The sequence below is a fragment of the Microplitis mediator genome, chromosome 7 (genome assembly GCF_029852145.1).
Source record: "Microplitis mediator isolate UGA2020A chromosome 7, iyMicMedi2.1, whole genome shotgun sequence".
NCBI classification, from domain to species: Eukaryota; Metazoa; Arthropoda; class Insecta; order Hymenoptera; family Braconidae; genus Microplitis; species Microplitis mediator.
In genome coordinates this window covers 22,380,943-22,398,351 of record NC_079975.1, presented here as the reverse complement: position 1 = coordinate 22,398,351, position 17,409 = coordinate 22,380,943, and the positions used below count along the sequence as shown (strand labels likewise).

General features: G+C 27.9%; 1 protein-coding gene across 2 annotated transcripts in view; it reads left to right on the top strand.

Moving 5' to 3' along the window:
* The window catches only part of LOC130672329 (cadherin-99C), a 121,426-nt gene that overhangs the window by 16,888 nt on the left and 87,129 nt on the right, over positions 1-17,409 (top strand). The gene's annotated exons all lie outside the window — the stretch shown is intronic.

Below are 17,409 nucleotides of genomic sequence, written 5' to 3'. Positions count from 1 at the left end.
GAATATCGTACGGTTTTATTTAATATAAAAGCCATATAATAAGAAAGATTAAACTTGAGGAACGTCGTAACGACCTGAAACTCTACAGGTAGCCAGGTGCAGGACGAGAACTAAAGTATATAGATAAAATAAGAGAATAAAAAATACGTAAAAGGAGCAAGGTGAAATGATCCGGACCAAGTAAAAAGAGAATTTGACGGAAAAAAAGAAAAAAAACATATATAATAATACAATACGCTGAAAAAATGTGTGCTTGTATAGCAATGTATAGTTATATATAGTTAAATCTTTACATATGTTCTTTAGCTTCCGCTCAGAGGCGTGGAGGGTGTCAACAGGTAGTCTTTTTTGTGTCTGTTCCCTATACGTTTGCTGAACAATACGTATATTAATCTTTTCAAACGATTTACACACTCGAAATTTTAAAAATAACAAAAGTCATGAGTCAGGTGACGTGCAAACAAAATTATTATTTATTAATCTTTTATACTTTATTATTCCTTTAATTTTTTATTTTTTTATTAAGCTGTTAGAATTTTTGTTTTATTTATTCAACAGGATTTTATTTATTCAGGGGATGAATTCAAGTTTTTTGTAAATATTCGTCCAGTTATTTTGTCAAAAATGTTTGTTTTTAAAGACTTGCTCCAGTATTTGATCTAAAAAAATGAAAATGAAAATTTTCAATAATTTTGGAGTAAAAATTTTTTTTTTTAATTTTTTCAAAGAATTTGTCTGAAAATTTATTTAGTTCCTCTAATTTATTTTTAGAAAATTTTTTTCTCTGGTGATTTGATTCTATTTCATTGTAATTTGAAAAAAAAATACGACTGTGATTAAAAATTGAAGATTTTGTAAAATTTTTATGGTACTAAAGTTAGCGGACGTCAATAATTTTTAGATTTTTTTTAGAACCGACAAATTATAAAATAAAAATATTTTTAAAAAATTGCACTTGTAGTTTTTTAATTTTCTACATGTGCATATATTTAGTTTTTTTTTTTTGTTATTGACTTGTTGAAAAAAAAACCCAAAAATTGTTAACTGTCTGTTAACTTCATGATCTTAAAATTTTTTACTAAAAATTATAGGATTTTTGAGTTCGTCTTATTTTTGGACTTTTAAATTTTCATTAAAATTTTTGGAAAACGAGTTCCAGATTTTTAAAAACTTTTATTATTTAAAAAATAAATCAAACTTTTTTTGAATTCATTAAAATTTAAAAAAATAATAAATAATATGAAAACCGTAATAAATAAAATTATTAGTTAAATAATTAAAACTTTGAGTTTCTCATTTGAATGAGCAATTATAATCTATTATACACAATGTACATTAATATTCATTGTCGCGTAAATATCAAAACTTAATACAAAAGCTTACTTCCAACATCATATAACACCACAGAAACAACATAAAACATTCGTATTCCAACAGCAGACAATAGAGCAACTCCAACATGTCTTTCCGTAACTACTTAATCCGTGTTATTTATTCCACCACTTAATATCTCAATCCCAATATTATATTATATTATTATATTAATAAAGACGTAAGGGAAGACTCTTTGTTACAGAAGTATAAAAAGGAGGTCTATAAATCATCGATAAAAAAAATAATAAACGAAACCTAAAGCGTGAAAAGGTCAGAGAAAACGAAAACAATGCCGTCGATTGAAGACTCGCACACGCTCACTAATTTAAATTCAATTTTAATCGCCTAACATATCAATGACTCGCATACAAATTATCCAATCATTGGTGACCAAATGTAACATATATTAGCAAGCGAAAGGAGTAAAAGAGAAAATAAGGAATTGAGTAGTCCGAATGTGTCAAAACAATCGAAATAACTCATCAATGATTCTTAACGTAATTTACAATTTATATTATTGTTAACACGAATCAATGGCACATGCGGTACATCTAGTGATGCGAAATTATCATCATTTTTATGTTCTGTCAGATCAAAAATTATTTCATCAATTTCTCGGTCAATTTTTTGTAAAATAATTTTTGGGCAGAATTAAATGTACGGGTGCGTAATTGTCGGTAAACTGCAAGTCGTGTCACTCGATATCGTATCATAAAACAAAAGTCATTAATATTTTTCAACTGACAATTGATTTTTAAAAAGTTAAACAAAAAATTCAAAATAACGCTCAATTATATTTACAAAAGTGATTTTGGAAAGTTTAGAAACCATTTAAAAAATATAGTTTTTTTTTGTACAAAATTTTGGGGGTACCCTGTTTGCCCCCCCCCCCCCTCCCCTATACACAGAAAAAAAAATCTCGACTGAAAGTAATTATTCTAAATTCAAGAAAATTTTTTTTAAAACCTCAATTTTCTCTATAAAGTATAGAAATTTTCTATGACCAAAACGAATTTTCTTGAACGAAAAAAAATTATTTTGGCTCAAGAAAATCTTGTCTTGGTACCGGAAAACGTTTGTCGTTCAAAATATTTTCTTGACTCAAGATAACATTTTTTTAAAATTTTTTACAAAATAATTTTTCGGGCAAAATTAAATGGACGAGAGCGTAATTGAAAGTCAACTGCAGCTCGTGTCACTCAACATACACTGACCGAAAGGTTATCTTGGTTCAAAGAGAATTATCTTGAGTCAAGAGAATATTTAGGAAAATGGAATAAATCTTGGTTGAAGAAAATTTTTTCTTAATTTTGATTATTTTGATTCAAAAAGTTATTTTTTCGACTCAAATGGGTTAAAGTTTTAAGTTAAAAATATATGATTTTAGTTCAAAAAGAAAAAATATTTTAAGAAAGTAAATTGTTTTTTGAATTAATATTTTGAATTTCTTCATTCATGTATATTGAATATTTTATTCTATGAAATTTAACTTCTCTACGTAAGGAGTCAGATTTCTTAAACCAACTAGTGGCTATTGCTTGAAACAAAAATAAAAAAAATTCAAGTCAAGAAAATCAAGCTCTTGGTTTTTTTCCATAGCAGCATTCGGATAACAGGAGCACTCGGGTCTATGCAGCTTCTCTACTTCGGACACTACTTTGTGTATACACGTAGACGCCCGAAGATCCCAAAAAAATGAAACGAGTCTGTTCAGCGCTGGCGCCGTATATGTGCAATTATATATTACACACCAATATTCTAATAGTATTAGTTTATTAATTATACAATTAACTAATTCATATACATAAATTGTTTTGAATTGAAGTGTTCGGTAAAAATGTGAGTTATTGTAGTTATTAGTCATTATATCTGGTGTTATTTCCTGATTTAAGTTAAGTTAAAGGGTGTCGTTTCAATCGCGAAAAAAGTAAGTTAATTTTTATTTATGCTGTTTTTAATCATATATCAGATAATCAAGTTTGTTTTCATTTCTAATCCTAAGTTCATATAAAATTGTTTCCTTTTTAGTGTGGTATCATGCAGTTCATAGTGTCAATGAAGCCAGGATAAATAACATAACCTTTAATTTATTTTCATAAACAAAAAAAATTTCTTATTGTAATAAAGAATCAAAATTTATTTTGATAATTAATTGTATATATTCTGAGAATTGAATTTTTAATAAAAACAATTAATTTGAAATTGAACTTATTTATTATATTTTAAAATAAAAGTATTTTTTTTTATTTACATTGATGTATAATTTAGTTTTAAAATGAGTTTTTTATTTTTTAAATCTAAAATTAATCGTTCTAAGATGAAGTCTACATTTATTTTGAACTAAATGTTATCAAATCTTTAAATAAATTAATTTTTACTTGGAGTAAGTTAAATGTGCCTCCGTTTAAAAACTCGATGTATCGAAATGAATCGATATCGACTACATTCGAGAGAACGATGTTTTTAGAATGAGTTGGTATCTTCTAAAACCAAGAGCTAAATTTTCTTGAGCCAACCAAGTTGTTTTCTTGTTCGGAGAAACTAAAAACATTTAAAGCAAAAATTTATATTTTTAAATCAAAATTGAATTTCTTTATTGAAGAGCTTTATATACTCTAATTAAAAAAAAAAAAATTTTTTACCAAGAGAAAATTTTTTCAAACAAGAAAAGAGGATATTTTAATTTAAGAATTTATTTTTGGAAACGATTTTCTTCTTGACCCAAGAATTCCTTTTTTTGTGTGTAACAATCGATTTGTTTATTTAAAAAAATTTTTCTTCACTTCTATTTAGATACGAAACGACGGTAAAAAATTTTTCATTCAATTTTTTACATTATTTTGGGCAAAAAAAAATTTGGCGCGGAAACTGCCGTTAAATTCAAAAAATGATCGTTGGTCAATTTTCTGACAATTGTTCAGAAAATTTTTCTGCTTTACACTACGGGGTAGAAATCTATGAAAATTAAAAATCTTTGCAAAAATTCAGTATCAACACAATCTATACTAACACCGATCTGTAAATTTGTGTACAATATTCGTGTAATAGATTTGTGTTGTGCTATAGGTATATATATAGACGTTTTACAGTCCTGTGAAAGTTTTTCGAGTAAAAGTTATGCATCGCCTTAAGGAAGAGGATATATAATAACACACATACATGCTCGCACTAATCCACTAATGTAAAAACTTGTTTTTTAAGAAGTTAAGCTTTAAAATATACACATGTTATTTCAGCCCAAAAACTCCTGGGAGAATTTACGTGCTGACATCTTCAACAAAATTCCACACCCATTTTATAAATATATACCTTTATTTATATATCGAGGATTATTATTATGTTACTTTTTTTTAATATAAAAGAAAAAATAAGGTGGGCTGTCTAAAAATACTGTTTTTAATATAAAAATTTTCGAACGACTCTGCAGGTTTCCAAAAAAACTGAAAAAGTTAAATTATAAAAGTAAAAATTTTTATTCTCTCAGATTTCGGAATTTAATGAAAAGAAAAATATTATCTGAGATCGACATAAATATGAGAAGTAAATATGTAGAAAAATAAATATCTCATAGGAAAAAATTTCAAAATTTATATGAGAAAATAAAATTTTTCCAGTTATTTTCAGTGAGATTAAAATTTTTTTCCCGCTTGATTTTAAAAAGTCAATTTTTTTTAAGTCTTAAATTTTTTTGAAAAATATTTTATTTTCCCAGCATTACATTTATTATATGACTTTTAATTGAGTTTTTTATAATACGTATAAATTCGAATTACTTAATGTTCATATATTTTTAAAATAAAAAGTTTTATTTTTATTACTCGAAACAACATAAATGTTTGATGACTAGATTTTATTATCAGATTGCAGTTGCACCCTTACAGTACACGTAATACTCACACATCAGCATATATATCTGAACACGCTCTAAAAGGGTGTGGCGTTAAAAATACAAAAACGAAACACGAAACAACGCATGCCAATCTCGCGGTTGTGTTACGAGGCGAATACTCAATACCTTATTTCTTTATTTCACTTAATATTATTCTGCTCATCCACTTACATATAAACTTCACATATACATATATATATATATACATTCATGACATTAAAGCATTTGGTTCAGATATCAATTACCTGTGGATCGTTTGCTCGTGCATCTAGATGCATAAGTTTAAATTTACAACGAGAAAGTTGTTGTCCAGCATCACATGCTCCATCCTCTTTAAAAGCTTTACCATCATCATCGTCATTGTTATTGTTATCATTATTATTATAATAGTCGTCATAGTCATCGTCATATTCGAGTTTTTACGACGCGGAAATTTCTCAGTCTAAGTCGTGCGATCTGGCATCTCGTAAAAAGGACTTGAGAAAGGAAATGATTATTATCCTAACGTCCTAACATGCAAGTAAATACCTCACCGCGTAAATATATATGAAAAAAATATATTATTTTTATATTTATTTTTAAAAAACAGCCTTCACTTTTCGACAATATATCTATAGATAATATATTATTACACTGTAGAAAGAGCGGTGTTAAAAATGGACTCAACTTAACACCGCGAGGTGTTAAAATGAAATAACACCGGTGTAGAAGGTGTAATTTGGCGGTGTTTAATCGGTGTAAAAAAAAATCCACGTATAGAAATTAGAAAAAAATGTATTAGATATACAAATTTAATGAATATTATCTGGAGGAAATTGAAATTTTACTGTGTACTTATTTAAATAATTATTTTAGGTAAAAGCCGCTATACCTGCTCACTTTTCATTGGAGTGAGATGAAATCACTCAATATAAATTAATAAATAAAATGAAAAACCATATTTTTTTTTATAGTTATTTTTTGAAGTTTCGAGTATTAGAATAAAATTTAAGTTTGAAGAATAATCTTGATAATTAATTATTATTAATTTTTAAAATAAGGTCCTTGAATGTACCCATAGTCGCTCACTAAAAGTTGTGATGTACCATTACTCGACCAACACATGGCCCTATAGTCGCTCAAAGACAATATCAATTAAACTATGATAAGTTTATTGATTTGGACAAATAATTTATAAATTATACTACTTTATTCTTTCATAATATAAAATTTCATGAATTTTAAAAATGTATTTAATAAGATATAGTTATAACAATTCGAAAAAAATTTGACGTACCCTAAATTTAATCTAACGAATGAACGTTAAAGTAAAAAATGCCCGGCTGAGCGCGATTTTGAAAATGGTCACTTAATTTAAATTTATAATCTATTATAAAATAATTTTCTACATCATATTTTAATATATTTAGATTCACAAATAATTATTTATCAATAATAATATTTTTAGCTGTAATTTTTTTTTTATAAAAATTATAAAAATCGCATTAAACAGTTAAAGTGGGCGACTAATGGTACTGAGCGAGTATCGGGGCTTTTACCTTATGTTATACGTAATTTATTTAAAAATTACACATTTTCGCCCACCATTTAAATCAACGATAATTTAATTAATTAATAAAAATGCTGTTTAACTTTCGCGATCGAGTAAGTAAAAATATTCACAAAGTTAAATATTTTCAACACCGAAAAATATTTTAACACCGGGAAATTTTTTTAACACCGGTAAAAAATATTTACACCTTCGGCGGTGTTATTTTAACACCGCTTCCGGTGTTTAAATTTAACACCGAAAATTTTAACACCTACCGCCTGGACTTACCCCGATTTTTTTTTTACAGTGTATTGATATTAATATTATAACTTGAACATATATTTATTTGCGGTTATTTGATATATGTATATTGACACATAAATTAAACACAATTTAAAATATATATCCCGCAGGGAAATTTTCCCGTTAAATAAATATTTATTTTAGTTTTTTTACTATTTCATATTTTATAAAATAACATATACGCTGGATATATTAAATGCGAAATATATATGTCTCGGTTTTAATAATACACGATTATTTGTAGTATGTAATATATATATGTATATCATATATTATTATTATCATTGTCGTGATTATCTGGAAACAATGTAGAGTAGAATTTAAAGTTAAGCAGAGTTCGTAATAGTTGTCTGCGAATATCCTGAGGGATCTCACGAGAGTTGCGTAATTTTTATTTTAATTGTGTGTATTGTGTGTGTGGTTGGGAATTTTTACACACGGGTTTAACGAACTACAAATTAAGGACAAGTGAATATTAAAAGTACATTGACTGTAGTTTGTACAATTAGTTTTATTTATTAGTTTAGTTTATTTTATTTATTTATTTCTATTACTTTGCTTTATTTATTATACATTCGTATCAATTTATTGCTTAATAGGACGTAATCAGATTTTATATTACAATACAATATGTCATTGTTTTTATATAAGAAACCGAGGTTTTAATGCAATTCATTTTTTTTTATTTTTAATTTATGGTTAATATTCGCTCATTACTTTTAAAGTTTAATTAATGTTGTAATTAATTACTTATTTAGTATTATTTTATTTCCATGGATAAATTTAATTTTACATTAAAAAAAAAAAAAACTTACATGTGAACGGGCTGAAATCGGGAGTTTAAAAAACAATCATTCCGCATACGGAGTAAATAAGAAGTTCGTCTTTCTAGTGGAGGGATTTCAGAGTGATTTGGATTTTATTTAAATCCGCATTCACTCCGATTTGGGATTTTAATATTAAAATAAACTCGCGATCACCTTCGGAGTTAATTTCACTCCGAGAGAATTAAATAAATAAACGCTCATCCGCTGCATATTTACTCCGGATTAAATCCACGTTCACTTCGAAAAATTTTTTCAGTGCAAGCTTCCTAATTTCCCATTTTTGAAAAAATTACTTTTTTGAATCTTTCGCTAATTAGGGTCATATTAAATATTTTTTGAGCTTGACATTAATTAATTTAGAATTATTCAAAAATAAAAGTTATTGCAGAAAAATCGACTTTTTCTTTCTTAAATAAAAATTTAAGGAGACGCCTTACACTGAGAAAAAAAAATACTATTTTCCAAACAAGAATTTCTTGGTTCAAGAAATCCGTTTAAAATATTTATTTTATTATTATTAATTATCAATTTCTTGAGAAAAGAGCATCAAATTTGTTTTTGTTATTATATGAATTTGATATTATATTATGAGTAAACAAAAGAATATCTTTACTTGAATTAAATAAAAATTATTTCCTTCAATTCTACGAATTCTTGAGACAAAATTATCAAGAATATATGTTCTTGTATCAAGTAAATGTTCTTGATAAAAGTATTTTTTTTCTCAGTGTAAAATTTGAAATTTTAATTTCAATTTTAAGATTGAAAGCAATTATTTTTTTACTGTTTTTTGCTTCTGTTGCAAAATTAAAAAAATGGAATTAGAAAGTTTGCTATTGAAATGTTAATATTTTTAGTAGAGAATAATTGAAAGTATTCGGAACTGAATTAGATTTCTAGATGATGATTAGTTTGAAGACATGGCTCCGAGTAAAGATAAATTTAAACTCAAAAGTCATGAACTGTAAAATTCCTTTATTTGGATTCTCAGGATTTCTAATAAATTTTCCCAGCAAAAATTCGCCCATAAACAAAAAACAAACTTCCATTATACCCCGTCTTCAATGAAGAGAAAATAGTAAATGTACCGGGTCAGTTACTTTTTCTTCCAAACTCTAATTGACAAATGACCAATCTTTTTTTTCCACAATAAATCTAAAAACCTTTTTCGTTCTATGCCCGAATACGTTAAATAGATTCCTTTTTACCCACAACAAATATTTCCCACGGGCATTTAAGAAAATAGCAAATTTACTATTTTGAAAAGTTCATTGACCATTGAATCTTTCAATAGATTTATCGGTGTTTTGGTTACTTATTTGAGACATTGTATCTTGTATACATAAAATTGTGAAAGGTGGAAAAGGACTGGGAAGACTGGAAGGCATCCAGGAATTTGTTGAGTGGCAAAAATACTAAAACGGGATTGCGTCTTGAGTACACAGACCTCAGTCTGGTATTGCTGTTGTACATATACATATATATATCTATATACATATATGTATATATGATAGTAAAGTATTTTCTCGACAAACTGATATTCGCATTCACAGTTTGAATAATGATCGTAATGCGTGTGCAACTGAATCTAAACCACCGGCTCTCAATTGATTTACATTCTTCTGTATATCACTGATTTAATATCACATACAAATATTATAATAATGTTAATAATAATAATTTAAAAATTATCTATTGATAAATATCTTAACAAAAATACAATCGATGGAATCTATTGAAATTCTGCTCTTAGTGTGCACGTGTCTTTTTACTGTAGACCACAACTACAGATATAGACTATAGACTATAGACTATGGACTATTTTAAAACATTATTATTATTACTGTATGTATATATATATATCTGTATTGTTGTGAGCACTCATGTACGTATCCTGATCCTCATTTCCGGTTGGAAATGAAGCGAAACAAAAAAAAGCGTATTCTTTAATAATGCGAATCAATTTCTAAATATTTTATATTGAATTTGTGTGAGTTTAAATTATACTTATCCGAGTCTTATTACTCATTATTTTATGCTGAGCAATTATTTATTAAGTTATATTTATTTATGGCCTATTATTATATATATTATATTTCAATTTATTAGAGTTGGGTATTTTAATTTTAAATAAATATTTATTTTTTAAGAGGCAACGTATTAACACGTGGACGGGTTTTTATGTGGGATAAGTGTAAGGAGAACAGAATAGAATGAGAACGTTGATCTCGAAAAAAAAAGACCTTCGAAATGAGTTTAAGTGCGAGGGATATTGAGCTCGAGGCCAGATCTGAACTATCGAAAATGGGCCACTCGAAATAAAAAGTTGATTAAAATCGATTACGCCTTTCAATATTTAAAGAACATGGTGTATGGACACTTAGCATCTGCTCTTCAAACACCTAAATTAGAACGGCGGTTAATTGGTCCATTTTTGAATCATACATGAAAATAATTAGCGGCTAAAAAATTTATTTAATTATTTTTTGTCATAGGGCGTAATACTGCTGAAGTTTAAATTTAAATTCTGGCTAAACTATCGTAGATACAATAAAAATGGTCTATGACAAATTTGTAGGAAATTAAATTTTCTGTAAAAAAGATCTTCATATATTTTTTCATAACTCTAGTAGTTTAGAAGTTATAGATTTTTAAAATATATCAAAAATTTATATTAAAAAATCGCTATGTATTTTACAGAACTTTGAATTAAATTTCGGGCTAAACTATCAAAGATATGATAAAAATATATGAATACAATATTGTAGGAAATTAAATTTCCTACAAAAAAGGTATTCATAAATTTTTTCATAACTCTAGTAGTTAAGGAGTTATAGATTTTTAAAATATATCTAAAATTTATATTAAGCGATTTTTAAAAATCGCTATTTATTTTACAGAACTTTGAATTTAATTTCTGGCTAAACTATCAAAGATATGATAAAAATACATGAATACAATTTTGTAGGGAATTAAATTTTGTACAAAAAAGGTCCTTATCATTTTTTTCTTAAAGCCAGTAGATAACGCTAAAATTTTTTTTTTTCCCACGACTGTCCTTGTATATAAAAAAAAATGATATCAAAGCAAATTATTTTTTATTCCAACCGTATGTCCCCGTAATACATATTTTTATTACATAACTACAATCTATTAAAGCTCGAGCACCTGAAGATTCGAAGAAGCGAGCAGGTATTTCCTTGAGCAATCTACCGGTTCTCGTATCGAGCGAGATAACAAGATCAAAGACCATTAGACTATTATAGAATTCCCGAGCCTAAACGACCACACAACTAATACAAAATATACACGCATGATAAATAAAAATAAATAATATCAATAAAAAAAATAAAAAACGACAAAACCTTAAAAAACCACAAAGTAAAAGAAGAAAAAAAAAAATATCAAACCGTTGAAAGGGCAACGCTTCCATTAAACTCTTGCGGCCACGTGGCTTGTGGTTCGCCATATACATAAGGATATCCAGCTCAGAAATGTTTTATCCTTCAATACCATATAAATATAACATAACATATATTAAAATTCACATATGATCGTTTTTATGCCCGCAAAAAGTAACAAGTTGTAAAAAAGTTAATTAGCATAAAAAAAAAATATAAAAAGACATAAATTTAATCCCGAAAGTGGCTATCGATGTACAAAATCGTGTAATTAATTCATCAACAGACAATTAAATAAAACAAAAAACGTGTTTACATGAACGAACACCAGAGAAAAAGTTTTCATTATTCTCGCGACCCGTCCAAGCATGACGACCGACTTGGGGATAATAACAATAATAAGCCACAACAGCAACAGTAACGTCATATTTAAATTCATGTTCAAGGCTTAACATCTTCACTTTAATTTAAATAACAATAACTAATCACTAATTAGTTACTTAATAATTAATTATTACCAGCGTTAGGACGTGAAATAACGTAAATTAAAAATAATACGAGTTTACTTGGGTACCTAAGGGCTTAATATGATTGATCTATTACTACAAAGCAAACAACCAACAATTAGATAATTTTCTTGTGCACGTAAATGAGCAAACATGTCTAGTTATCTTAGACATTTGCCTTAAGGATCCTCCTTACATGTTATTTACATTTATTTTCAGTTACTCATATCGTCATAGTTACAAGTTATAACGAACCGGAATCTTGAACCAAGTTATTTGTCGACATCATGAAATTTTAAATAAAGGAGCGCCAGAAAATGAGGATAAATAAATATGTTAATTTAGAGCTTGAGGTGGATGTTGCGTGGAACGATTTTTCAAAGGATTTTAACGAAACTCCTCTTGGTTGGTCTTTAATTAATTGCAATTAATATACTCGTGCACTCCCGGGTCAAAAATAAAACTTGATTTAGACTTGGTTTACCAAGTCGAAATTTGGAGCCGTTTTTCACAAGACAAACTCGACTTTTTTTTACGAAGATATTAAATACATTGAGTTTTTCGCCTTGGTTTAGACTTAACTGGCTTACTTAGTCACCATTTAAGACAAAAAAGTTTAAATCAAGTCGAAATTGACTTGGTTTCGACTTATTCGACTTAAATTATAAGGCGAAAAAATCAAAACTGAGGTGAAATAATTTTTATATATTAAAGCGGAAGTAGGGCGAATAAATAACTTTTTTTCGACTTAGTTCAGCAAGTCGAAAGTAAGGTAAATGACTATCGTGCTCGAAGTAAAGACGAATGAGTTCAAACTAAGATACAAAAATACGAATATGTTGAAATAAGTTGAAACTAAGATTAAAAAAGTTGAAAAAAATTTAATTTAAGTCGAAAAAATCGAGATCTTATCGACAAATATTCGGCAAATCGATAACTTCAAAAGAAAATAAGGTGAAGCGATCCTGAATCAAGTTTTATTTTTGACCAGGGCTCTGACACCCAGTGTGTTACTAGCGCAATTCCTCATCAGGAAATCCTGTTCTGGACCTTATTTGAAATAAAGTTGATAAGGGCATTGTCGGATCCTTATGAAAAATTCTAGTCAGTAATTAAATTTTTAGTACATTGGTAGTAGAAATTGCACTTCATTTACATGCTATCGAGTAGTATATTTTACAATGTGCATGGGAATAATTTTGATGTTTACCACATGTACTCACAGCATCAAACTCTTTGGGTAATTTTAACTAAAAGTTTCTCTGCGTGATCAGTTTGTCGAAAAAGTTGAGATCTTATCTAAAAATTGTCAGCAAATCGATAACTTGATAAGAAAATAAGGTGAAGCGAGCCTGAATCAAGTTTTATTTTTGACCCAGGTTCAAAAGGTTTTTTTTTTACATGGATAAGCTTATTCCGATTAAAATTGACCACCTCAATTATGAGAAAAACGAAATCAAAGTTCAAATATTTTAACATGCAACTTATTGGTGAAGGCTCAGAGGAAATTTTCGCCTGAAGTACTTTTGAATCGGACTATCACAGAACATCTACTTTAAGATTCTTATAGAGAAGCGGATCGGTTAAATAATTGGTACCCTCAATTACGATAAGACGCGAATGCATAACTCGGATTCACCTGTTTGACTATCAACCGCGAATTATTTCGCATTAACTATCTGCCTTTGAGTGTTTTTGCTATTAAAGATAACGATGTACTATATTTAACGATGGGTAGCTGGTTATAAAATTTAATTTATTTCGTTGCGGATATTTTTTATTTATTTATTTTCAGCTGAATTTATAATTAATAAATATTAAGTTAATTATAAATATATTTATTATTATAATATAATAGTCTGCAGTCAGTTACCGGGAGATAGCATCGCTAATTTTAGTGGCTATGGCCAATCGTACATGCAAATCACCCTGTTTTTGCGCTGGGTAATTAATTGTACGTGACGTCGATCTATAACGAGGTGTACTCGTAATTAGTACATTTGTTGTATTTCAAATGTTAAATACATTCATTTGTTAGGCGAAAAATTAATGCATCACATTTTTTATTTAGTCAGTTCCCAGTTAATAAATTAATTAAAATTTTTTTTTATCGTAATTAATAAGAGATTTTTTTAATCAATTAAAATAATGAATTTTTTTTCCCTAAATTTATTGAAATTGACAGAATAGTTTTTAATTGGTTGTTAAATAGCTCATTAATATTTAACTGAGGGCGAGAAGAATGCGACATCTGGCGGGAAAAAATCAAGTGTTAAAATGCCGTATATTTAAACGAAATTTATTCGTTAATTAAATAAAATGACGATAAAATTGACGACATGTTTACGATTAAATTGGCAAAAGTAATAATGTGTAAAATTAATAAACGAGTGAAATTAAAAAATACATGTATATTGTAATATATACCCAACAAGTTGGCTATTATAAGTACACGGATAGAGATTATTGATTATTTTGAGCAGTAAATCGGTAATGAACGGTTATGCGAATCCGCGGTGATGTTAAACTGGCGCCAAAATGATGTCTTTACTGCTTGGTTATGAACGTATGTGAAAGATTAATATATATATACATATATTTAGAAGAGAAAAAAAAAGAAAAATGATAGCCGTTGCCGATGAAAAATTAATACCCGTCCAGTTTATCCGGATAAACAAGTACGCCGACGCGGCCGCCCAGTTGCGTTTAGTTATTGCGTTAGTCTGATAGCTTTTATTTACCACCAGTTAAAATAAGAAGAGTAGTCTAATAATAAGATAAAAAAGGGGAAACAGATTATTGGGTATGTTGCCAAAGGGATACGCGTACTTAGAGCTAACGAGTGTCCTTCATCGGTAATCTGACTTTACGGCGTCTTTTTAATCATCCTCATCGATAACTTAAATCGCACGGCTCAAGCTTTTATTTTTAAATAATAAAGTTGATTTCTCTTTCTTAATATTCTTTTGCTTCATACGCACTTGAGATATTTATTTTTTTAATGACAGATCAGTAATCCGACAATGACCTCGTTCAATTTTTTTTTAATCCTCTTCTGCTCAAGTTTATTGATCTGCATTTGTATCGAGCACTTGTTAATTTTTTTTATAGACATCTTTTGATATTTATTTTATATTAATATTAGGGGTGTGCGAATGGTTCAAACATACGAATTATTTGTATCGAATCGAATTTTTCGTATTATTCGTAAATTTTCAAATAATGCGAATTTTGTCTAATTTGTAAGTTTTCGAATTATTGTAAACTTTGCAAATTATTAGAAAATTTACGAGAAATTCAAAATTTTTTTTTTTTGATCGACTTAAAGTTGACATTTTTTCTGATAATTCAAATTTTTGTCAGAGTTAAATAAAACTCAGACACGAATCTACAAAATCATCCCCGTACAAAAAAAAGAACCGGCCCTTTACTGGGTCGCGAATGGTTGCCAATTTTCAAGCATCGGCCGAAGATTGGCTAAATATCGGTTGATATCGGCATGCCAAGCATGGCAGTCGCATGCATTGGCCAATCAATCATCGGCCAAAGCTTGGTATCAAGAGCGCTCGATCAAACCGTTGGTCAACGAACGGCTGTTAATTGTGTGCCATTTTTATAAGCAAAAAGACGGCTGCCAATTATTCACCATGCACGGGCCAGTATAGTTAGCCATTTATTGGCCAATCATTGCAAACCAGGCATCGGCCGATCTATGGAAAAATTTCGAAGCTCGGCGACTTTGTATGGGTTACTTTTGATTACACTGTGGAAAATTCCCAATAAATTTTACTATGGGTGCATAGTAACACCGGACTATAAGAAATCTGATTCAAAATTTACAAGTGTCCCATAGTAAACATATGCGCAGACTACACGACTGTGGCCTATGCGCATACGTTTACTATAAGACACTTGTAAATTTTGTACCAGTTTTCTTATAGTCCGGTACCCATAGTAAAATTTTTTGGGAATTTTTCACAGTGTACTTTAAATTTGAGCTCACCATTAAATAAAAATTGAATATTTGAAAGAGGAATTTTTTCCAATCGAATCGAGTAATTCAAAAAGTTACGAATAATTCAAAAAATTTCGGATAATTTGATTCAAATTTTGAATCGATAGTTATATTCGATTTGGTCCGCACATCCCTAATTAATGTACCTCAGTTTGAAAAAAAAATTAAGTGAGGCAAAATGGGCCATCTAACAAAAATTTTCGGTGGCCTTAATTACCCCATGTATAAGATTTAAAAAAAAAATAATTTAGTAATTCATTTTACCCCCTCTTTGTATAATAATTGATGCAAAATTAATAAAAAAAGAAAAATTCAATTTTGGTGAAACTAAAAAAAGAAAAATAAATACTTTGAAAATTAATTGAGTTTTAAAAGCGATTAACAATTACTTAAAAATAATTTAACGAAAGGAGTTTAAAATTATCGCGCGTGACGCGAGCGTAGATAATTCTCGTTGTTAATTAATAAATAATAATAATAATTAAAAAGAAAATATTGATAAAAGATAAAATAATAGTTTTCACTGAAAATGTCGCATATATTAATTTAATAAAATATATAATATCAGTAATTAATGTAAGAGATAACATTAAAACGTTGAACAAGCGAAAGTTAGATGCGTGTTTATACAAAATGGTGAAAGTCACTTGTCAGTTGTGTTAATTATATCTTAACATTTTTTGCTTAAACATTTTACGGAAGTCACTGGCAGAAAAAAAAATTATTTTAAATAAATATTTATTTTATTTTTTAATAATGTAACTCTTGCCTCGATATCTCTTTAAGTAAAAAATTAACTTACCTGATTTAAAAAGTCTTTACATAATTTTAATGCGCGGGAATTTCGTAACTTCAGATTTTTTAAATTTGCATTTATTTATAAAATTCACACAATAAAAATAAGTAATAGTATAATAACATATTTATATAAATATATGGATAGCCTATATATTTTTACACCCACAATTTAATTACGCGGACACACGATTCGCGGGCAAGCTCTCAATTCATTTAATAGCACATTTATGTTTATAAATAATGTAGGTTTTAATTAATTTACAACAGAAGAATTTAATGATTTTATAATACTCGTATTATTTAATATCATGTTGGCATCATTATTATTATCTGTAAAAGTATTATTCCTTGGGATTTATTAATCCACCGTTATATAGTCATGAGAAATACTCTATTTCCTTTTCTTATGCACATCGACCGCGCGTAATTGTAAATTTCATTTCTCTCAATTACAATTTACCATCTATTAACTCAAAAGTTACTTTGAGACAAAAACTTGATTAATATTGTTCCTATTGAAATTACTTGGGTGCGCTTGGTACTTTAGAAACTTTAGCTATGAATTTAATTATTTTCTAACAATAAATTAAAACCTTTTATTTTTGTAATAGGGAAGAAATAATAAGGGAATAATAGACTTTAATAAACTCAGATCTAAGAAATCTTACTTTTTTTTACTTCTACTTAAAGTTGAGAAAGATAAATTTTTAGTTGGCGTAAAAAAAAAATTTGGGGTAAAATGGACCACTCTCCAGAAAGTAAAAA